Below are 23251 nucleotides of genomic sequence, written 5' to 3'. Positions count from 1 at the left end.
GATGATAGCCCGATCGTAAAAATCAATCTTCGAGAACACACAGACTCCTTTCAACTGATATAGCAAATCGTCTATCCTTGGCAGGGGTACTTATTCTTAATGGTGACTTTATTCAACTGGCGATAATCAATACACAACCGCATACTACCATCCTTCTTCTTCACTAATAACACTGGAGTTCCCCATGGTGAGACACTAGGTCGGATGAAATGCTAGTTAAAAAAACTTCCAATTGATCCTTCAACTCCCTCAACTCGAGTGGCGCCTGTAAGACCCTAATTTTGACCCTAAGATCCCTCATGGCATCATATCATTGCTCATTTGCATTTGCCTCAAGGATCATAGCATCTTCGCTCCTTACCCTAGGGTTAGGACTTGTGTGAGTTGGGTTGAGACCACCAAGCATGCTTGAATTGTATATTATTGCTTTTCTTATTTTGTTTACTAACCAAAAGCATAAAAATATGTCACTAACTTTGTTTGTTTTGAAGCTCAAGCAGTCATGTGATCCAAGGCTCCTAGGAGACCCCTATGCTCATTGAGGTGGCCAGATGAAAGTGAAAGCGAGCATTACAATGGTTCACAAAGCTCTAAATCATCATATATGCCTCCCAAGTATCTCAATTTGTAAATTTGATCAAGATAAATCAAAGGGCTTGAGGACTGTTTCCCAAGGAAACCCTAATTCAACTGTGCATTGACTGTGCCTTGCTCATGAAGCAACCTCAACCCATGATCAAATACAATCAAGGGAAGTTATTTCACTCATAATTTTATTTATATATATTCCTATGTGAGTGTCCTCAATCACCCATTCATTAAGATTTGAAGTTTGGACTTGAGGAGTTGATCAGTTAATTCATCTAACTATTTCGAAATCCACTGAGGTCTAACTTTTGATGTGTTTGTCAAATGAAGATGACCCCAAGAGAAAAAATGTTTTTAAGAACCATATGAACAACTTTCATGTTCATCAAAAATCCATTTGAAACTTGTAAGGTCATCATTCATTTCAAAACATTATAGGTCATGTTAACTGAAACCCTAATTTTGGGTCAACTTCCCAAGAACCTAACGCCTTCGTTTTTGTATTATTTAGATATGGGACCAAGCGAATTGGAAATTTTAAGATTTATAATTCAATTGTTATGTTGGACAAAATTTCATAATCCTAAAAGAAACACATGTGATAATACAACACATTATAGGTCACTTTGGACCAAAGTCATTCAAATGTGAAAAAATCCAACTTCAAGTGCCCATAACTTTCTCATAAAAAATCCAAATGATGCAAAATTTAATTCCAAATTCATTTTCTTGAAACGATCTACAACGTTTATGTTTAAGGGTTTGTCATTTAAGGCTTGCATCATTAAAACATAAGGGCTTGAAGTTGGTCCATTTTGGCAAAATTTCCATATACATGTTTTGTACATTGAACTTTATGGTCTGTTTTCAATATTTTCCTAACTTCAAATGGATTTTTTTTCAACATAACATTTGTTCCTTATGTCAAGTCCTTTCCAACAATTACCCACATGCCTATGTTTCAATTTTTCAAATGGCATTTTCGAAGAGAAGAAGTTTTCAATTATGCATAACACATCAAAACTCCATGCACAAGCTTACACATTACAATATGCACGTCCAATTCCATTTGGATGATGTTTAGCACTCAATTGCCATTTCTTTTGGGCCTCTCATGCGCATGTATAGGCCCATGCATGGAGGACCCAACTTCACATGCACACGAGTTTCTTCATGCATTACATCATCCTTGCCTATAAATAGAATGCCTTGCACACTTCAAACTTCACCCTAAAGGCGCCTGAAGTTCTGCACAATTGAACCCCTAACCCTCACTCAAAGGAATTTTGATTTTTCTCTCAAATTTTCAAGTTCAATTTTCAACTTCATTGGTTGATCTTTGAACTTCAATTCCTTAGCCCAGCTTCTTTGTTACCTCAAGAACAAACTGCATCAAAGAATTGGAGTGGATCAAGCATTGAAAAACTGCTCTTTAAAGGTTTTCCCTCCAACTATTTTCCTTCGAAACTCCTTGGATATTGATCATTTTTTATATTGGTCGGTACCTCTGAAATCCACATGTGAGAGGCAATTGGTTTGTGCTTTTAATTTTGATAATTGAGCGAACTCAGATTGAACACCTCATTTTTCTATCTCAGATTTCTCCTTCTATGAGAGTCTAGAGTAGAAACTAAGTGCACATGGGTGATGTACATCACCCCAGCTTTCTATTGATGTATGGATCGTGTATTATGATCAAGGTTTGAAAACCTACAACTCTGGCCGGAACAGTGAGTCTCACCGGAGAAGACGGTGGTTTCCACCACCGTCCCCACGTGGATGAGTTCCTGGGCATTGGATCTGTTGCTTCTAATCTAATTTGGACTCTTGGTTTGGTTGACTTCATTTAATGCCATCTGTGATGCTATTGACCAGAGTGTACCATGCGCGTGCATTTCCTAGCCTTTAGATGTGCCACGTCAATTAATGAACCAAGATCCAAGCGTTGTGGATTTTTGCATTTTTCTGAATTTTCATTTTATTTTCTTTTATTCCAATTATTTTCTAAAATTCATAACTTCTTTATTTGGAATCACAAAAATATGGGACCAATTGCAAAAAATTTCTCTTAAATTGTAGTTTCAAAAAATGATTTTTAATTATTTTTGTGATTCCATTTAATATTTTTTGTGAATTATTTCTTTTATGGTTATTTTTAATTCATTTAAAATACTTTTCAATATTCAAAGATGCCAAAAATATTTTCTTAACATCTTTGAATGATGATGAATCTATGAAAAATATTCTCATCAATTTCTTAATTGATTTGAGATTTATTTGAGATTTTAGTTTAATTATGTTATTTTTCTTCATTTTTAATTGTTTAAAATTAGTTTCTGTTTTCAAAGAATGATGAATTTTTTTGTCAAACCTTGTTTGACTATGTTGAACTTATGATGATCCAATTGGACTTTTCCAAGTTGATTTGAATTGGATTTGAAGTTTGACCTTTATTTGTTTATTTTAATTCAAGTATTATTTTAATTCCAAAAATTACCAAAAATATTTTTATTGCTTCTTGACTTCTAAGCTTCATTTCACTTCTGTTTACCATTGATTGATATTGATTCCATTCATGTTTGATCAATGTGTGTTGGTTATGTCATTTGAATTTCAATTATGTACGTTCCATTTCTTCTTCTTTTTCTTCTTTTTTCTTTTTGATCAATGAGTTAATGATTGGTGGTTAGCCTTGACATATGAGGGGCTTAACCTTCTTTGATCCAAATCAAATTCATCTTGATCAAAGATCAAATGAATTGCTTTGCATTAGAGATAGGTTGCTTCTTGGTCAAGCAAAAAGCCTAAATCCATACAAGATCATTCTTCTTTTCTTTTGGCATGGCAAGTTGTAGGAGCTTGGCTTACTAGTCATGGTCTCTAACTTGTGTTTGTTTGCCTATAGTTTTATTGACCGGCCTCAGATAGGTGTGACTACTACATTAGTCCACTTACGATTGCTTAACATAGCGCTGAATTGCCTTATGGCACACTAACACTAACTACTAATTACTAACTTTTAATTCAAGCATTTAATTTTTGCAATTTAATTTAATGCAATTTAATTTCTTGCTCATTAATTCTTTTGTCTTTTACCCTTTGCTCACTTGAGCTCATGTTTATGTTAATGCAATTTGCCTTTTGCTCACTTGAGCATATTATTGTGTATATACTATTGCCTTGTGCTTGTTTTGTCTTTCATTGTGTGAACCCAATGCAAATGGAGAAAGGACTTAGATTTAGGACCTTACCTATGCTAAATGGAGTTTCAAGAGCAACTAGGCCTCATGCCTTTAGAATGCTATATATGTTGAAGAGCAACTAGGCCTCATGCCTTTAGAATGCTTAATCTTGAAGATGAATTGAAAGGACCCTAATTCTAAACTCACTCTTGTCCATTCTTTTATTTGCATTGTGGAACTTTTTGATTTGTGTGTTCTTGTGTGATAGGGATCCTAAACTTGAGCCAACTAGAAGAACCATTGTCATGGACATCCAAGATAAGAGATACAAAAGCCAATTGGAAGATTCCTAGGAGCTTGGTTGATTATTTGCTTGATTGCTTGAGTCATTTGCTTATTGCTTGCTAAATCCACAGGAAAGGAGCAACTTGGATCATCTTAATGATCTCAAGAAGAGAACTCCAAGTGGTTTTATTTCTCTTCCCTCATCTTTGCATGTTTAGGATCTAGCCCTTCTCTTCTTCTCTCCGCTCTAACCCAAGCCAAACTTTTGTGCAAGAATTAACATTGCTTTCAAAAATTAGAAACCTAAGCACTATGCTTTTGATATTTCAAACTCTTTTCATAACACTTATTTTGAATTGAATCTTAAGTCAACTTAGACCTTATTTTGTGAATACTTTTCATTTGTAAATACAACTCACTAAATTGTTTTTTGTGGTTCCAATGACCATTTGTGTTAAAGATTTTCATAAACATTAGCTATTAGGTTTGAGTTATCCTAAAGGTTGATATAATACTCACTTATATCCTTAGTGATGGACTATAAGTCTTCCATGCTTATTATAGGGTTATGTAGCGGGGTATTCGTTACCATTCGAGATATTGACTAAATCTAAGGTAAACCATACAAGTCGAGTCGCCACCGCACTTCTATTTATCCAAAGGAATGGTAAGAAAGCGAACAAAAACCTAAAAGTTTTATCGAATCAAAAACTAGTAAAAATGTCAGAGATCTGGGTAAGGGGGTTGGTTATGCAATGGGAAGGTTTTAAGCACCCAAAACATCCTAGGTACTCCTAGGGAGCCCTTTTCATACTTGTTGTAAGGTTGGTATTTTGTGAAAATTTGTTTGTGCAAACATGATTGAAGGGATGAGAAGAGAATATACAAGTTTATTTATATTTTGTGTTTGGATGGATAAACCCATTGCCTACGTACCATCTTAAAAATGATTAGGATCAAAACCTCGTAGTTCGGGGTAAAAATCTCAAAAAATGAGTTGATGAATTGATTGGTCCAAAAGCCTTAAGGTCTTTTGTTATCCAAGAGAGAAAACTCAACCTAAAACCACAAATCCCCCATGTGAGGATAGCTTCAACATGCTAGTGAGGGGTTAACCCTATAATAAGCATGGAAGGCTCATTGTCCACCACTAAGGATATAGGTGAGTATTACATCTACCTCAAGGATAACTCAAACCTAATAGCTAAGGGTTATGAAAGATTTGATTAAGAAGGTGGCCATTGAAACCACAAAAAGGCATTTGAATGGGTTATATTTACCAATGAAAAGTATGTACAAAATATGGTCAAAGTTGATTTAAGGATTCAATTCAAAATAAGTGTTATGAAAAGAGTTTGAAAATCAAAAGCATAAGGATTAGGTTTCTAATATTTGAAAATAAATGTTAAATGTTTGCACAAAAGCTTTGGCTTGGGTTAGAGTGGAGGGAAGAAGAAGAATGACTAAAGTCCTAGACATACAAGAGATAAGGGATAAGAGAACAAGACCACAAATGGAGTTCCTCTCTTGAGATCACATTGATGATCCAAGTAGCTCCCATCCTTTGGAATATGCAAGCAAAATAATAGTAAGCTCAAGCAATCAACAATCAATTTAACTCTTGGAAAGTTCCTCAATGGCTCTTAGATCTCCCTCTCTTGGAAGCTCATGGCAATGGTTCCTCACTTAGGCTCAGTGTTGGAATCCCTAGCACAAGAACACACACATTAAAAAGTTCCATCAAACAATCAAGAATGAACAAGAAGGAGTTTTAGAGATTGGTCCTTTCAAAGTTCTCTTCAACATTTATAGCATTCTAAAGGCCCAATGCCTAGTTGCTCTTTGACTTTTATAGCACTCTAAAGGCCCAATGCCTAGTTGCTCTTTGACTCCAAATTTGCATAGGGAAAGTCCTAAACTCTAAGTCCATTTGTCCATTTCTTTTCATTAACATAAACATGTGCTAAAGTGAGCAAAGGAAAAAGCAAATGAATAATATGTACAAGAATAATAAATTGCATAAAAGTAAAGGGCAAAAAGTAAATGTTAATTTTTAATGGTTAATGTTAGTAGTTAGTGTGCCATAAGGCAAATTTAGCACTATGTTAAGCAATCGTAATTGGACTTATGTAGAAGTCACAACTATCTGAGGCCGGTCAATAATAATGTAGGCAACAACACAAGTTAGAAGTCTTGATTAGTGAACCAAGTTCCAACAACTTGCCATGCCAAAAAGAAGATAAGAAATGATCTTGTGTTGGTTTAAGTCCTTTTCATGATTTAAGAAGCAATTTATCCTTAATGCAAAGTCATTCACTTGATCATTTGATCAAGATGAATTAGATTTGAATCAAGGAATATTAAACCTCCATAATCAATGCTAACTTATCAACCTTTAACTCATTGATCAAAAAGAAAAGAAGAAGAAGAAGAAGAAGATGATGGATAATGGAAATGAAGAAGATAAAGTGCATCAAATGAAAAGGAATGTACCAATCCATAAATGTTGACCAAAGATAGGGAAAATCAAGGTCAAACCCTCAAAATCAGAAATTAGATGAAGATTGGAAGTCAAGAAATAAACAAAATATTTTTGGCATTTTTAATATTTGAAAATAAACTTGAATTAAAATATTAAAGAAAGGTCAAACTTCAAAATCACCTCAAATCAACTTTAAAAAGTCCAAGTGAATTATCCCAAGTTCAACAAGGTCAAACAAAGTTTGACAAAAAATTTCAGCATTTTTAAAAGTCAGAAACTATTTTTTTATCAATTAAAAATGAAGAAAAATAACCTAATTGAACTAAAATCTCAAATAAATCTCAAATAAATTAATAAATTGATGAGAATATTTTTCATAGCTCTATCATCATTCAAAGAGGTTGAGAAAATATTTTTGTATTTTTTGAATATCAAAAACTATTTAAAATGAATTTAAAATAACCAGAAAAGAGAAAATTCACAAAAAATATCAAATAATAAAATAAAAAGTATTAAAAATCATTTTTAGAAACTATAAATAAAAAGAGAAATATTGCAATTTGTCCCATATTTTTTGGACCAATAATAAAAGAGATATGAATTTTTGAAATAAAAGGAAATAAAGAAAATAAAATCAGAAATAAGAAAATAGCAAAAATCAGGAAGCGTTGGATGACTTCATTAATTGACGTGGCAACATCCAATGGATCAGGAGCGCGCGCGTACCATAGTCATTAGTCAACTGAGAAGTACAATGCATTAAATAAAGTCATAACATCCAAGCGCCAGGATTAAATTTAGAAAATGCATCCAAAGGCTCACATTCAATCTGGCAATGAGACGGTGGCCAGCGCCACCGTCTTCTCCGGTGAGCTCCGACGAGGGTCAAAAAATGCAGAGACTCAAATGCTCACTAAAATGGACGATCCAGGCACCGTTCGAAAGGTGAAGTGATGTACATCACTCCTATATCACTCACTTCCACTCTAGATTCCTATTAAGAGAGAAAACAGAGATGGAAGTTTGGTGATGTTCAACTGAGCTTGCTCGATTTCAACAATTAAGCACTCAATAATGATGCCTCTATAGAGAGGACTTCAGAAAACACAATATCAAGGCCAATGGATCAAAGAATAAGGAGATTCGAAGCAAAAACCAATCGATCCAAACCTTTGGATTATGAAGATTTGAGTCCCTTTCCTTGGTTCCTTTTGCAAAACAGAACTTCAATAGATCAAATGATGAAGGTCTAGGAACTTTAGATCTGAAAATTCAACCAAATGCAATTGAATTTCAGATCTGAATTTTTGAAGAAAGATGAACTTGTTCCTTTAGGTATGGCTAGGGATTCAATCTTGCAGCATTTCAGGCGCCTTCAGGTTGGAGAATTATTAAGCATAACACATGTATTTATAGCTGGAAATGGCTGAGTGCATGAGTTAGCTCGTGTGCATGGCAAATGGATTTCATTGCATGGGCTTGTGTGATCATGTGGAAGGCCCAATGAAGACTGAAATGACCTGCTGAGTTCATGTGAATTGCAAATGGATGTGTACATTAAGTATAAACAGCTCATGCATGGCAATTTGAATGGAATTTCACAAAATGCACTTAATCTTCATGTCTTCGAAAATGGTGCTTCCAAACTCCAAATGCCACCTTATCAGTAATGGTTAGAGAGCTTGTTGCATAAGGAACAAATGATATGTTGATCAAAATTTTAATTGGGCCTTGGAAATTAGTGAATTTTGAGTTTAAAGTGTAGGGTGCAAAACATGCATGAGTGAAGTTTCCAAATTTGGCCAATGTTCAAGCCCTTCTGTCTTAGTGATGAAAGGTCCAAATGATAAAACCTTCAACGAGAAAGTTGTATATCGTTTCAAAAAAATCATTTTGGACTTAAAATTTGCATCATTTGGATTTTTAATGAAGAAGTTATGGGCACTTGAAGTTGGACTTTTTTCCATTTCAATGACTTTGGTCCAAAGTGACCTATAATGTCTTGCATTATCACATGTATTTCTTTTGAGATTTTGAAATTTTTCTCAACATACCATTTGAAGTAGACACAATAAGCTTTCCAATGCACTTGGTTACACCTGAAAATCATAAAAAATGAATGCGTTATGTTCTTGGGAAGTTGACCCACAATTAGGGTTTCAATCAAAATGACCTATAATGTCTTGGAATGGAAGATGATCTTCCAAGCTTCAAATCAAGTTTTGATGAACATGAAAGTTGTTCATATTGTTTGTAAGATCACTTTTTCTCTTGGGATCATCTCCATTTGACCAACACATAAAAGGTTAGGTCTCAGTGCATTTCAAAATAGTCAGATGAATTGACTGACCAACTTCTCAAGTCCACCACTCATATCTTGATGAATTGATGATTGAGGGCACTCAAATAAGTTCAAATATGCATGGAATGATGAACTAAAGAACTTCCCTTGATGGTATTTGACCATGGGCTGAGGTTGCTTCATGAGCAAGGCATTGTTGATGATCAGATGAATTAGGGTTTCCTTCGGAGACAAACCTCAAACCCTTTAACTTGCTTTGATCAAAATGATGAATTGAGATACTAGGGAGGCATATTTGATGGATGAGAGATTTGGGAACCATTTCCATGCTTGCTTTCATCTTCTCTTGGCCTTATCATTGCACATGGGATCTCCTAGAAGCTTTTGACCTTGTGACTGCTCAAGCTACAAACAAAAGATGTTAGTGACATATTTTTGTGCTTTTAGTTAGTAAATAAAATGAGAAAAACAATGATATACAATTCAAGCATGCTTGGTGATCTCAAACCACTCACAAGAGGTCCCACCCAAAGGCAAAGGGAACCCAGATGCTCATGATCCTTGAGGCTTTGCAAATGCAATGTTATGATGCCATGAGGGATCTTAGGGCCAAAAATTGGGGTCTTACAGATGCCCCTATTTAAGGTCATTCTAGCCGGAGATATAAAGATTAAAATCTTGGTCTCGACGAGGTAGAATATGCTTAAATAATAACCAAGAGACGAATTTTGGTCCCTACGAGACCTCATGATGCAGATGTATGTATGCAAAAGGGTAATACTTCATGGGGATATGTGTCCACAAAGAAGAAAAGAGATCTGGAGAAACCGACAATTCATATGAGTAACAGACTCAATGGGACAGAGACTCTGGGACTCTTATGGGGATAAGGAAGGGGTAAAACGGCGTGAGCAGGGCACGACTCAAAACTTGGTGAAAGACACGAGCAGAATTCCAAAGAATAAATCAATGGAAGGACTCGCGCTGACTCAAAGATGCATGTATTGGGGAATATGCCAATACAGTAGAACTATCCATAAAGGGTACTTCAGATGGAAATCCGGACTCAGATGGGGAGAATCCACTAAAGGATCTCGCTGGGGAACATCCAAACAGGATTCCTCTGGGGGAAGCAACAGGATGAGGTATTACCGGTTACTGGGTAATAAGCTCAAGGAGACATGTGATCAAAACACCGGTATAAGGGTAAGAGATATCAAACATCCAGAATCATCTGAGGAAAACCTAAAAGGTATATTTCAACTCAGGAAAATCTGACTCCACGGGGGACAAAAGTCATAATAGGGAGCAGAGGGGAAGGAACACCAGGGATACCGGTTACTGGGCATATAATAGGTGACCGACCAGGGCGTGAATTGGGGAATATTCCCAAGACACTCATCATCCAAAAGAGGGCTAAAAAGAAAACTCGATAACAGGATGGGCATTCGACTCCGCAAAAAGGGGTACGAATCTTACTCGACTGGGGAAGAACAAGGACTTCGACCGAAGAGTGCATGAGACATATTATCTATTACCGTCAGAACATAGATAACATACTCACATGAAGGATTATCCACAACCGGGTACTGGGTTAAAAGAGGATAAATCGACCGAAAAGAAAGGACATCGGGAATACCAAAAATTGGGTATAAAATGATGACCAATCAAGGGGAGAAACGATCATTACCGATAAACGGCCAATGAAAGATGACTCGCCAGGGATACATTGACAAAGGCAATGATCCGGGAGACATACCCGAAAAGGGTGAAGGACTATCAATACTGAATATTGGATAATGATAACCTTCAAGGAGGGGATTACATCTACCAAATACTGGGTAGAAAACCACGGAAAAGTAACCGTCATCGGTTAGGATGAATAAAAGGCTAACTCTGCCAAGGGGATAAAAATAGGGTTTACAACTACCGGTATAAGGGTAGAAGACCAAAGAAATGGTACTTATAACTACCGGTATGAGGGTAGAAGGCCACAGACTCCGTCGGGGAAAAGATGGATAATTACTGGTTAATGAGCAACTATTCATCTAAACTACGGGGAAGCGCGGGAAGCGGACACAAGAAGCCAATCTGGGATCAAACCAGAGAGGCGTGATGACACAAGACTTGTCCCCATGAGGATATAACTCAATGGGGAATTCCATCCCAATATATGTGTTGGGAGGAAACAGAAACAACCATCATCCACGAGGACATAACTCAGTGGGGAATATGGAAGAAAGGATAAATATTTTCTGCTTATGGGGCTGACTCTACATGGAGAGATCAGACACAAACAACCTGCTTGGTGGAATATATTATCAGCTAGCAGGGGATAACAAACAAAGATATATGGCAAAGGATGCAACATGAATATATGAATGTTAAAAGAATAATATGCATATATGCGTGGTTTATGTATGATGAATGCTGACAGAACAGACATATCTAACACACACAAGTCCACTAATTGATTGAACAAACATCCGGTACTACATCTCAAGAGAGAAAGCCAAGTTCAGGGGAGAACATCCCATCTGTTGAGGATCAGGGGTACATGGACCTCTGCAGGGGAATGATCAACAACCAGTCCAACTGGGAACAGGATCAACACAGATAAGTTCCGCTAGGGAAATTATCAAAGGGAATGACGGATCTTCGTGGGGGTACAACCACCAATCAGAAGCTTCCAAGGGCACCAAACCAAGAGCTCACACCTGTTGAGGAGGAAGGAGGCTGAATACCTTTACCACACACTCTGCTCGAGAAGAGGAAACCACAAAAAGGGCTCCGGAGAAAGAGGATACAAACATGCCAGGAATATGAACAAATGTCTTACCCTGTCGAGAATCCTACCATCCTTGGGAGAGCACTGAAGACATCCTAGTATCCTTTCGTCATTGTGAATGTTCACTTTGTTTAAAAACTAGTTATGAACAGTTTAATTATTTGAAAACAATGATATTTCTCAATTAAAACATGCAAAACATTTGTTGAATAGAAACAAATAAGAGTGTAAATAATTGGATAAAGGCTCAAAATTTATTTGATGGAATGGTAGTCTGCAAATGGCAAGACTCCATGGATCTTTACAATTTTGAAATTGGTGATATATATTGGAAAAGGGCTACATTGAACATAATGACCATTTCTCCACCAACTCTGAATCCGGTGTATTTGAAGCTTCGGTTGATGATGACTGAGCGAGAATCTTTGACGGATGACGGTTTGTAGAACAAAGTCTTGTCAGGATGCAGTTACTTGCTAAATCCCTATTTTTTGCCTAGATTGCCCCAAGGTGAGGTACTCAATCTAGCGGGATACATATTTATCATTTTTGTTATATGTCTCTAACTTTTGTCTGGATCGCCCTTTCGGGTTTTCAATCCACCGAGACGCTCATTTTTGCCTAAGTCGCCCTTTCGGGTTTTCAACTTAGCGAGCTATTCTGTTTTTATCTTTAGGCGAAGTATTTCTTGACTGCATCTGAATTCACAGGACGAGTGAAATCCTCCCCATCCATAGTTGTAAGTATCAAAGCACCGCCTGAAAAGGCTCTCTTGACAACATATGGACCTTCATAGTTTGAAGTCCACTTGCCCCTGGAATTGGGCGCGAACGATAAGACTTTCTTGAGCACAAGGTTGCCCTCGCGGAACACACGAGGCTTGACCTTCTTATCAAAGGATTTATTCATCCTTTGCTGATATAACTGGCCATGGCACATGGCAGTCAATCTCTTCTCTTCAATCAAATTCAGCTGGTCATAACGACTCTGAACCCATTCAGCATCAGTCAACTTGGCTTCCATCAAGACTTATTGATGGGATCTCCACCTCTACTAGGAGCACCGCCTCCATGCTGTAAACAAGAGAGAAAGTGGTTGCCCCTGTTGAAGTGCGGACAGATGCACAATATCCATGTAAAGCAAATGGCAGCATCTCATGCCAATCTTTGTACGTAACAACCATCTTCTGGATAATCTTCTTGATATTCTTATTAGCAGCTTCAACAGCCCCATTCATCTTGGGTCTGTAAGGAGAAGAATTATGATGTGCTATCTTGAACTCGCTACATAGCTCTTTCATCATCTTGTTGTTCAAGTTAGATCCATTATCAGTAATGATCTTATCTAGCACACCATACCGGCATATGAGTTGATTCTTGATAAATTTCACGACCACCTGCCTGGTCACGTTTGCATATGATGCCGCTTCAACCCATATGGTGAAGTAATCAATTGCTACGAGAATAAATCTATGACCGTTGGACGCTTTTGGCTCTATTATGCCAATCATGTCAATTCCCCACATAGAGAAAGGCCATGGTGATGAGATCACATTCAGAAATGTCGGGGGAATATGAATCTTGTCTGCATAGATCTGACACTTATGGCATTTCTTCATGTATTTGCAGTAGTCAGACTCCATTGTCAGCCAATAGTAGCCTGCTCTCAACATCTTTCTAGCCATGGCATGTCCATTGGAATGAGTACCAAATGAACCCTCATGAACCTCAGTCATTAACAGGTCTGCTTCGTGTCTATCCACGCATTTGAGCAGCACCATATCAAAATTTCTCTTGTAAAGCACATCGCCATTGAGGTAGAAACTGCCTGACAATCTCCTCAAAGTCTTCCTATCTTTCACATATGCCCCAGGTGGGAAAATCTGGCTCTGAAGGAAGCACTTGAGATCATAATACCACGGCTTATCATCTTGCACCTCCTCTACTGCAAATACATGAGCTGGTCTGTCCAAGCGCATCATAGTGATATTGGGAACTTCATTCCAAAGTTTGACCACAATCATCGAAGCAAGTGTAGCGAGAGCGTCTGCCATCCGATTCTCATCTCGAGGAATATGATGGAAGTCAACCTCAGTGAAGAACGTCGAAATCCTCCTCGCGTAATCTCTCTATGGAATGAGGCCAGGCTGATTCGTTTCCTACTCACCCTTAATCTGATTAACAACGAGGGCCGAATCACCATAAACATCAAGATGCTTGATCCTAAGATCAATACATTCTTCCAATCCCATGATACAGGCCTCATATTCAGCCATATTATTCGTGCATTTGAAAGTTAGCCTTGCTGTGAACGGAAAATGTGTGCCCTGAGGAGTAATAATCACTGCCCCAATACCATTTCCATATTGATTTACAGCGCCATCAAACACCATACTCCATCTGGAACCAGGTTCTGGCCCTTTATCGAGCGTAGGCTCATCGCAATCTTTCATTTTCAAATACAGAATCTCCTTATTTGGGAAGTCATACTGAACTGACTGATATTCCTCGATCGGTTGATGTGCCAAATGGTCTGCCAAAATACTACCTTTAATGGCCTTCTGAGCTTGATACTCAATATCGTACTCAGATAACAATATCTGCCAACGGGCAATCCTCCCAGTTAAAGCAGGCTTCTCAAATATATACTTGATTGGATCCATTTTGGATATCAACCAAGTCGTATGATTCAACATATACTGGCGTAAGCGCTTAGCAGCCCAAGCCAAAGCACAACATGTCTTCTCAAACATTGAGTATCGAGACTCACAATCAGTAAAGTTCTTACTCAAGTAGTAGATAGCATATTCTTTCTTCCCTGATGCATCTTGCTGACCAAGGACACAACCCATTGAGTCTTCAAGAACTGTCAGATACATAGTCAATGGTCTTCCTTCCACAGGCGGAGACAGAATCGGAGGCTCAGACAAATACTCTTTAATACTGTCAAAAGCCTTTTGGAAATCCTCGGTCCAATCATGAGATTGATCTTTCCGGAGGAGGTTGAATATTGGTGCACATGTGGCAGTCATGTGGGATATGAACCTTGAAATATAATTTAAGCGGCCAAGAAACCCTCGGACTTGCTTCTCAGTTTTGGGCGCATGCATCTCTTGTATTGCTTTGACCTTTGCAGGATCAACCTTAATACCTCTTTCACTAACGATAAAGCCCAATAACTTGCCGGAACGGACTCCAAATGTACACTTGTTGGGATTCAGACGAAGCTTATACTTCCTCAAACGCTGAAAAAGCTTCAACAGGTGCTCTACATGTTCTACTTCCATTCTTGACTTAGCGATCATATCATCAACATATACCTCGATCTCCTTATGCATCATATCATGAAACAAGGTAGTCATAGCTCGTTGATACGTGGCCCCGACGTTCTTCAAACCGAAGGGCATCACTCGATAACAGAATGTTCCCCAAGGTGTGATGAATGTTGTCTTCTCCATATCTTCAGGTGCCATTTTGATCTGGTTATATCCGGAAAATCCGTCCATAAATGAGAAGACATTGAATTTAGCTTTATTATCTACCAACATATCGATATGTGGTAGAGGGAAATCATCTTTCGGACTAGCGTTATTCAAGTCTCTATAGTCCACACACATTCGGACTTTTCCATCTTTCTTAGGCACGGGCACAATATTGGCCACCCATTGAGGATACGTAGAAGTCACCAGAAACCCCGCATCAATTTGCTTCTGAACTTCTTCCTTGATCTTCACTGCCATATCGGGATGAGTTCTTCTGAGCTTCTGCTTTACAGGCACGCACTCGGGCTTCATAGGTAGGAAATGTTACACAATATTTGTATCTAGACTAGGCATGTCTTCATATGACTAAGCAAAGACGTCGACATATTCTCGTAGCAACTCAATCAACCCATTCTTAACAGATTCTTCCAGGAGTGCCCCAATCTTCACTTCTCACACACAATCTTCAGACCCCAAGTTGGCTGTTTCCAGATTCTCAAGATGCGGCTGAATGATCTTCTCTTCATGCTTAAGTAGACGCGTAATCTCGTCAGGAATTTCTTCAACATCATCTTCTTCTGCCTCAAATACAGGGAATTCAAAGTTGGAAGATTGGGTTGGATCATTATGTTCAATGGGTTTGATTAACCTGCATAATGATTTTGGATATAAAAAGATTTTAGAATTCAAACAAGGCAAATCATTATGCAGATGAAAAGATTGATTTTATTCTTATTTTTAGGGTTTTATGTGATCACCAATTTCATGCGAAAAGAGAAAAGGGAAAATAATTTGGAAAAACAAACATTTAACATGAATTTATTGAATGGAAATATCATTGTATTTATGCGCCAACAATGTCATCACTTCTCCTTTTGGCATGGGAGAAGGGTTTTTAAACACAATGAACATTACTTTGACTTATGGATAACTGTCGGAATATCCATAGCGACCCAATTATTGCAGATCCCTTCAGGGATGATGAAATTTCTAGAATCCTCTTCGTCTTCTAGAATGGTTGCAGCCTCTTCATCTTGACTAGTGTGGATGAAACCTCCACTCTTGAACAAACCTTGCTTGTTGAAGACCTCAGAAGAATAGCCTATGCCAGCCCGGGATTTATTGTCTTCCAACTCAATCATTTGCCCCAAGTCGGCAGTTGCACCATGCTCAATGGCCAACTTTGCATCTTTATAGGAAGCAAATGAAGGAGTTCCCTTCTTAATAGGCTCAACAATAGATAAAGCTTGGAACGGGGTTCCAACTTTATCCTTAGCATCTATATAAGAGAAGGAAGACAAATGGCTAACCAGGAGAGCCTTTTCTCCCCCTACCACCACCAGCTTCTTATTCTTTACAAATTTCAATTTCTGGTGTAGGGTGGATGTCACGGCGCCAGCCTCGTGAATCCATGGTCTGCCTAGGAGACAACTATACAATGGGTGAATGTCCATAACCTGGAAGGTAATCTGGAAATCACTTGGTCCGATTTTAACTAGGAGATCAACCTCACCAATCACAGTTTTGCGAGACCCATCGAAAGCCTTCACAACTACTCCACTCTGCCTCATGGGAGGCCCCTGATATGATAACTTCGTAAGAGTGGTCTTTGGCAATACATTCAATGATGACCCAGTGTCCACCAGCACATTGGACATGGCATCATCCTTGCAGCTCATAGATATGTGTAATGCCAAGTTGTGGTTTCTTCCCTCATCGGGGAGATCAGCATCACAAAAACTCAAATTGTTACAAGCGGTGATGTTTGCAACAATATTGTCAAATTGCTCTATCGTGACATCGTGATCTACGTACGCCACATCCAACACCTTCTTCAGAGCTTCTCGATGTGGTTCTGAATTCATCAGCAATGATAAAATAGAGATTTTGGATGGCGTTTGTAGAAGCTGATCTACCACGTTGTACTCACTTCTCTTGATGAGCCTCAGCATCTCATCACAGTCTTCTTTCGCATTGTCACTCGGGCCAGCAGAAACAAGAGTTCTCAACATAGAGGTGGGTTTAGCAACAAATGCCGGATTCGGAGCGTTCACAGCATTCCCAATCGGGCTTTCAGCATAATCAGCATTGTCATTCCTTCGAGTGTCAGCTTGCGGTTTCAACGGAGCCGAAAAAACACGACCGCTACGGGTCAGGCCGCTGACGTCGGCAATATTAACAACAGACGAAGAGGGCAATGGTACCTCTTTCCCATCTTCCGATGCTACAACATTGTAGCGATAGGGAACTGCCTTCTCGGAAGAATACGGTACAGGGCCGGCTGGCTTAATAGTCAGAGCAGGAGAAACCTTCTGCTTGCTACCATCATACTTGATGATAACAGGCTCAGGTATCCAGAATACCGGAGAAATTACGTTGACTTCAACATCATCTTCATCAACATTTCTGTTTTGAAGGATCTCAATGACTACTTCATCCAGCATTTCCTGAACATCCTTGCGCACATGGCGACAACCTCTCTGATTGACAGAACAGATTCGACATCTATCATGGTCGTGCTCATAATGTCTATAATCACATAGCAAATGATGCATCTCAACCAGCGATTGTCGGATATGACTGACATATTTGACCTTGTACTTGCCAGGACAGCCCTGGACCATATTGACAGATTTCCCATGCTCGAGCAATGGGTTCTTCTTCACATTCGGACCTACGTCCTCGAAAAACAAAATCCCACTTCTCACAAGGTCTTGCACCTTGGTCTTCAAGGGATAACAATTTTCCACGTCATGTCCGGGAGCACCGGAATGATATACGCAGTGAAGCTCAGGCTTGTACCACCACTGGGGGTTGGCAGGTACGGTGGGAGGGTCTCGTGGAGTGATTAACTTTCTATCAATCAAAGATGGATAGAGTTCAGCATAAGTCATCGGAATTGGATCAAAGGTGACCCTCTTCCTCTCGTAGTTGGTGCTGGTATTATTGTTATTGCGAGGTTGGTAGGCCGGTTGTTGTGGACGCTGCTGTTGTTGCTGATATTGCTGAGTTTGTTGTTGTTGATAATGTTGGGCTTCTCTGAAAACAGGTGCTATATGAGCCACCTGATGCTGGTTATTAATGGGGTGGGCAATCTTCCTCTTCATAGAGGGTCTTCTCTTGACATGGGAAGACACAACATGTGCCTCTCCCTCCTTCTTCTTTGCAAGGCTTCCATATCTCTTTGCTGAAGAGCCTTCATCTCGAGTTAAACGTCCTTCACGGACCCCCTCTTCCATCTCATTCCCATATTCACCATCTCAGTGAAGTCTGAGGGAGCACTGGCTATCATTCTCTCATAGTAAAATGAACTCAAGGTCTTCAAAAAGATCTTGGTCATCTCTTTCTCCTCAAGGGGTGGCACTATCTGAGCTGCCAACTCGTGCCACCTCTTGGCGTATTCTTCGAAGGTCTCTTTCTCTTTCTGGGACATTGCCCTCAGCTAGTCCCTATCAGGAGCCATATCCATATTATACTTATACTGCTTGACGAAGGTCTCGCCAAGATCATTGAAAGAGCGGACGTTCGAACTTTCCAGACCCATGTACCACCGGAGAGCGGCACCGGACAGACTATCTTGGAAATAATGGATGAGCAATTGGTCATTATCAGTTTGCGTCGACATCTTGCGAGCATACATCACAAGATGGCTGAGAGGGCATGTGTTTCCCTTATACTTCTCAACGTCAGGTACTTTGAATTTAATAGGGATTTTTACGTTGGGCACAAGGCACAACTCAGCAACACTTTTACCAAAGAGATCATTCCCCCTCAGAGTTTTCAGTTCCTTGTGAAGCTCAAGGAAGTGATCTTTCATATCATCCATCTTCTCATAAACATCTAGACCTTCAGATGGTTCAGAATGGTAGATGGTATCTTCAACTCTTGGTAACGTGTGCACAACGGGAGGTGGCACTGAAAGGACCGGGCTAGATGTCGGCTAAGAAGCAAGAGTAGGAGGGAAATCCTATGGCATGAAATTGGCAGGCATTCCCCACGGGAACCCAGCCAGCATGGATGGTGCAAAGTGGGTTGTTGCAGCAGGCATAGCAGAAGTCACGACCTCAGAAATGACCGTCCTCTGGGGAGGAGTTAAGGGTGTTGGGGAAGACTGGCTTTGGGCAGCCATGAATGACTCCATCAGGGCAGTCAATCTGGCTACTTCTTCCTTCAGCTCGCGGTTCTCTTGTTCCAAATTATCCATCAGTCTCGATAAGTTGGCTCTGGTGTAGTACCGGTGAGTCAGCTTGTCTTCAAAATAAATGAAGAACACAGAGTTAGACCATAAGACAAGAAGCCTGGAGCAAAACCTGCTTATGCACATGATGCATGCAATGCTTTGTGCATATGATTTGTTTTTATATCAGAGGAACTTTAGAGTTTTATTTGCAAATTTTGGAAATATTAAACATTTATCTCATATGGAACATAATATCTGGAAAATATTTTTACATCAAAGAAGTGCAACTTTGCTAACCAAATATAATACAAGAGAGAAGGAAAATGATCGTCCTATGGATCCCTAGAAACAATCATCTAAAGCTCGAGAGACTGGAAGATAAGATGCATGAAGCCTCTTCACCTTCTCCTCGTAGGCTGCCTCCATGTCTGCCTTCTCCTTAGCGAGTCGATCGTACTTCCTCTTCCAAAACCTGGAAGACTGAGGAAGTAGAGAAGTCCATGCATCATTAGGATCATCAATAACCTGATGCTCGAGGAACTCTATCAAAGCATCATTCTCCTTAATCTGTTGAAGCAACTCTTCTCGTTCACGGATCCAAGCACGTGAACGGTCTTCATCTCTCAACTCCTCTACTCCTTGGTCAGGGAGGGTTGAAGGCCCAGCCATAACCAAAGGTGTAGGTCTCGGATACTCGTAAGGCATGAGGTATTTAGCAGCTCTCCTCCTAACCCAAGAAGTATAAGGCTCCAAAGCGATACAATTCTTTGGTCCCAGCTACTTCCTTCCTTTCCTATGAATCTTGCGCCAAGCGCGGGCCATCCTGCCTTTCAAGCCTTGGGGATCTTTACCCTCCTGAAAGAACACACCCTCTAACATAATGTTATTGGGTTTATCCTTTAGGGGGAACCTAAGCTGACGACATGCCAAAATAGGGTTGTAGCTAATCCCACCACATGTACCAAGAAGAGGCACATTGGAGAATTCACCACAAGAGTCAATAATCTGCACACCATCATATACACGGTTGTACCAGCAGATATCATCATTAGTGAGAGACATAAGTCTCGTGGACCACCGTAGACATCCTTTATTCTCCTTGAAGGCGACCGTCTGCGGCAAGTGAGAAATAAACCACTTGTACAATAGAGGCAAACAACACACAATGGTACCACCATCCTTTGCATTCCTCACATGCAAAGAAAAGTAAGTGTCACCCAACAGAGTCGGAACGGGATTAAGAGTAAAGAAAATCTTAATAGCATTCACATCCCAAAACTTGTCGATGTTGGGGAACAACACTAGCCCATAGATGAGAAGTACAAATATGGCCTCAAAGGCGGCCTCACTCATGGCCTTCCCATACATAGTAGCTTGAGCAATGAGGAACTCAGAAGGGAGACCTTGAATTCCACCTTTGGTAGTCATATGGGCACCAACCAGAGCTTCATCTATATGCAACATATCAGCGATCTCCTGAGAAGTAGGAATACTCTCTAAGCCACTGAACGACAACTGGTCTAAGATAGGTATACCCACAAGATAGGCATACTCCTCAAGTGTAGACGAAAGCTGGAAGTCCGGAAAAGTGAAGCAATGGTACAAGGGATCATAAAACTGCACCAATACACTCATCAACCCTTCGTCCACCTGAGTAGTCAGAAGGGAAAGAAGCTTCCCAAAACGAGCCTTGAAACCCAAGGGATCTAGTACATAGGATGTCAAATTCCTTAACTCTTTCAAGTCGGGTTGTTTGAAACTGTACTTCTTCGTATTCCTTTTTTGTCTTTCCATGTCTGAAAATTTGCAAATAGACCTCTTAAGTTCCTTGAAAATTTTCTTATTATTTTGATGATATGGATGCAAATGGGTGCATGAATGCATGAATGCAACAATCACACTCAAGGATCAAGCAAAGCACACCAAACAAAACAAAACACAAGCACAATGATATATACACAACAATCAAAACAAAACACAAGCACAATGATATATACACAAATATGTGCTCAAGTTAGCAAAAGGCAAATTGCATTAACATAAACATGTGCTCAAGTGAGCAAAGGAAAAAGCAAAGGAATAATATGTACAAGAACAATAAATTGCATAAAAGTAAAGGGCAAAAAGTAAATGTTAATTGTTAATGGTTAATGTTAGTAGTTAGTGTGCCATAAGGCAAATTTAGCGCTATGTTAAGCAATCGTAATTGGACTTATGTAGAAGTCACAACTATCTGAGGCCGGTCAATAATAATGTAGGCAACAACACAAGTTAGAAGTCTTGATTAGTGAACCAAGTTCCAACCACTTGCCATGCCAAAAAGAAGATGAGAAATGATCTTGTATTGGTTTAAGTCCTTTGCATGATTTAAGAAGCAATCTATCCTTAATGCAAAGCCATTCACTTGATCATTTGATCAAGATGAATTAGATTTGAATCAAGGAAGAATAAACCTTCCTAATCAATGCTAACTTATCAACCTTTAACTCATTGATCAAAAAGAAAAGAAGAAGAAGAAGAAGATGATGTATAATGGAAATGAAGAAGATAAAGTGCATCAAATGAAAAGGAATGTACCAATCCATAAATGTTAACCAAAGATAGGAAAAATCAAGGTCAAACCCTCAAAATCAGAAATGAGATGAAGATTGGAAGTCAAGAAATAAACAAAATATTTTTGGCATTTTTAATATTTGAAAATAAACTTGAATTAAAATATTAAAGAAAGGTCAAACTTCAAAATCACCTCAAATCAACTTTAAAAAGTCTAAGTGAATTATCCCAAGTTCAGCAAGGTCAAACAAAGTTTGACAAAAAATTTCAGCATTTTTAAAAGTCAGAAACTATTGTTTTATCAATTAAAAATGAAGAAAAATAACCTAATTGAACTAAAATCTCAAATAAATCTCAAATCAATTAATAAATTGATGAGAATATTTTTCATAGCTCTATCATCATTCAAAGAGGTTGAGAAAATATTTTTGTATTTTTTGAATATCAAAAACTATTTAAAATGAATTAAAAATAACCAGAAAAGAGAAAATTCACAAAAAATATCAAATGATAAAATAAAAAGTATTAAAAATCATTTTTAGAAACTAGAATTAAAAAGAGAAATAATGCAATTGGTCCCATATTTTTTGGACCAATAATAAAAGAGATATGAATTTTTGAAATAAAAGGAAATAAAGAAAATAAAATCAGAAATAAGAAAATAGCAAAAATCAGGAAGCGTTGGATGACTTCATTAATTGACGTGGCAACATCCAATGGATTAGGAGCGCGCGCGTACCATAGTCATTAGTCAACTGAGAAGTACAATGCATTAAATAAAGTCATAACATCCAAGCGCCAGGATTAAATCTGGAAAATGCATCCAAAGGCTCACATTCAATCTGGCAATGAGACGCGCCACCGTCTTCTCCGGTGAGCTCCGACGAGGGTCAAAAAATGCAGAGGCTTAAATGCACACTAAAATGGACGATCCAGGCACCGTTCGAAAGGTGAAGTGATGTACATCACTCCTATATCACTCTCTTCCACTCTAGATTCCTATTAAGAGAGAAATAAGAGATGGAAGTTTGGTGATGTTCAACTGAACTTGCTCGATTTCAATAATTAAGCACTCAATAATGATGCCTCTATAGAGAGGACTTTAGACAACACAATATCAAGGCCAATGGATCAAAGAATAAGGAGATTCGAAGCAAAAACCAGTCGATCCAAACCTTTGGATTATGAAGATTTGAGTCCCTTTCCTTGGTTCCTTTTGCAAAACAGAACTTCAATAGATCAAATGATGAAGGTCTAGGAACTTTAGATCTGAAAATTCAACCAAATGCAATTGAATTTCAGATCTGAATTTTTGAAGAAAGATGAACTTGTTCCTTTAGGTATGGCTAGGGATTCAATCTTGCAGCATTTCAGGCGCCTTCAGGTTGGAGAATTATGAAGCATAACACA

Source organism: Lathyrus oleraceus, chromosome 3 (genome assembly GCF_024323335.1).
Source record: "Lathyrus oleraceus cultivar Zhongwan6 chromosome 3, CAAS_Psat_ZW6_1.0, whole genome shotgun sequence".
Lineage (NCBI taxonomy): Eukaryota > Viridiplantae > Streptophyta > Magnoliopsida > Fabales > Fabaceae > Lathyrus > Lathyrus oleraceus.
This window is presented reverse-complemented; position numbering follows the sequence as displayed.